This window comes from Protopterus annectens, chromosome 3.part1, assembly GCF_019279795.1.
Source record: "Protopterus annectens isolate FY-2018-M chromosome 3.part1, PAN1.0, whole genome shotgun sequence".
NCBI lineage: Eukaryota > Metazoa > Chordata > Ceratodontiformes > Protopteridae > Protopterus > Protopterus annectens.
Genome location: NC_056732.1, coordinates 1,832,637,977 through 1,832,640,709, shown reverse-complemented (window position 1 = coordinate 1,832,640,709; position 2,733 = coordinate 1,832,637,977).

Genomic DNA, 2,733 nt, shown 5'->3' with positions numbered 1-2,733 from the left:
TAATATTGCCAACCAATTCAATGAACACTTCACCAAATCCAACCTAGTCCTCACCAATAGTAGTTCTCCCGTTTCACATTCAAACCTATCTTCTGTACCAGCAGACCAAAACCGCTTCCCCTTACAGCCTGTCCCAACTAGCACAGTATATAAATACCTAAATAGGCTTAAACCCACAGCCCTGGCCGCTGACAGATTACCTGCAGAATATCTAAAGATTGCAGCCAAAGCCATCTCTTATTCACTCTCCGTACTCATTAACCACTCTATCAGAACAATGCATTCCTTCTCTGTGGAAAATTTTGCATACAATGCCACTGCACAAAGGAGGTAAGTCTGTGGAACTATCTAATTACGATCCATTTGCCATTCTATCCCCTTATCTAAAATCCTTAAAAATGTATACATTCCCAAATAATGCACTATCTCCTCACTAATAAACTGCTAACCAACACCCAGTTGAGATTCTGCCCCAATCACAGTACTACCACAGCCCATATTAGCTTTAACAACACAGAAAACCAACATCAAAACAATGGTAACCTAGTATCCACTGTACTCCTAGATCTCTCCAAGGCCTTCGATACTGTCTCCCATCCCAGACTCCTTTCTTCTCTCTGATTTTTATCTCAGCCACTCCACACTAGCATGGTTTCAAGATTATCTAACCAACCGCCAACTAGCAGTAAAATGGCAAAACCCCAAGGATCCATTCTTTTCAACATATTCACCAACCAGCTCCACAAAGCTACCTGGCATGCCCCTCTAGTCCAGTATGACAATTACTCTAATCTGCTCTTCCCATCACTCCCTCAACCCCAGGAACTAAGACAAGACTCCTTTACCGCTGTTGAAACCTGGTTAGCCATTCACAATATTCTCAGCTAATAACATCTCTGTCACACCTGTTCAACTCACCAAACCTCAAGGGTTATCATAGATGACAACATGAAATTCAATATGCACATTGCACAGACAATAAAGAAAGTCCATAAAAAACTTGGAACCCTATATAGATGCAAAAAGTACTTCAACAATGACGGTAAAGCCACCATCTCAAGAACCCACCTACTATCCACACTCATCTATGCCTCCCCCATACTCATCAACCTAAACAAATCAGACTTTAACAAACTAAACACCTGCTACAATAAAATAGCTAGGTTTGATATGTGACTCACCCTTCAGGACACATCACTACACAGCAATCAAACAAATATCCTGGCTAGAATTACCCAACTTGCTCACATATAACCAGCTTACAATATCCCACCAAATTCTGTGCTATCCTGACAGAGTTTCTGCTCTTCCAAGTCTGCTTAAGATCTACTCTAACAAACGCCTATTAAGATCCACCAATAAATCAGTGGCTGTCATTGGCAAAAGCAATAGCTCTAAGGACTTCTTGCTTTCCATATATGTTGCAAAAGCATGGAATACCATCCCCATAGATATCAGGACCACTGAAAATAAAAATAATTTCAAAACACTCCTACTGCCCCATTTACATAGTTTTTGGTTATATAATTCTTCTGACCTTGGGTAGCTTCATTAATTAAATCATATCATACCTTAACCTTCTATGAAAGCTTGCAACAACTTTCTGTACTCTTAATCAATGTCTGTTTATTATATTAGCCACTGATGAATGTAACCAAATGACTGAACAAAATGTCCTTTCAACTGTATTGTTTATTGTAACACACTGTGATCCTTATAGTTGTTGTATCTTTCGGATTTTCCCGGTTAGGGGTCGCCACAGTGGAACTCCGGTCCGCTAATGATTGGCAGTAGATTTTTACGTGCCGAGTTGCCAGCTCTGACGCACAACATTCAATGAAGGTATGCCCATTCACACATGTCTCCACACAGAAGATGCTGTGAATCGAACAGGACAACGTCTTACTGTGAGGTGACAACGCTACCGCAGCACCAACTGTGATCCTTATAGTACATTTACTTTTTGCTCCTTTCTTGGCCTTGAAACTGTACCTTATTAACTTTTGACTCTCTATTGTACTTTGTTAACATGTGTATTGTATTTGCTATACTAATCTTTGTGGAACTTTTCTCTCCAGGCCGCTGGTGAAAATGGGATCCATGCCCAGACGGACTTTCCCAGTAAACAAATGTAAAATAAATAATAAATATAGCTTTGGTTCATTCATTAATGTTGCTTATTATTTAACATAATGTTATATCATTATATTCTTATACTATACTTTCTCTCATTTTTAATTTCTTCAGCTTTTATTTTCCATAAAACTATCTTATTTGATAATATCTTATTTATTCATTTATACACCCTTTTCGTCTTTTAAGCTTCTTTAGAATGTCTCAACAGCTTTCATATTTGTATTACAATGATTTTACCACTAACTTCTTGTGTTGCTCATTTATCCAGTTTAACACTTTATTTTAATTGTTTAACTTTTGTTTACCGGGAAAGTCCAACTGGGCCAGAAAGTGTCCATTTTCAGTGGAGACTGGGGAGAAGCGTTCTGCAATCAGTATCTTTCAAAAATCAAGTACCTATGTATTTTAAATCACTAAGTATAGTGTTACACTACAAAACATGAGGGAAAAAAATGTAATGAGATAAACATAAGAGCATGTGTTTGATAGAGTACAATAAAAAATAATAACATGAGTTGGAGAAAATATGTGAGGGAAAACTCAGTGGTGTTATTTGTTACACAGATTAGTACGTGATAAATGAGAGCTGAGACAATT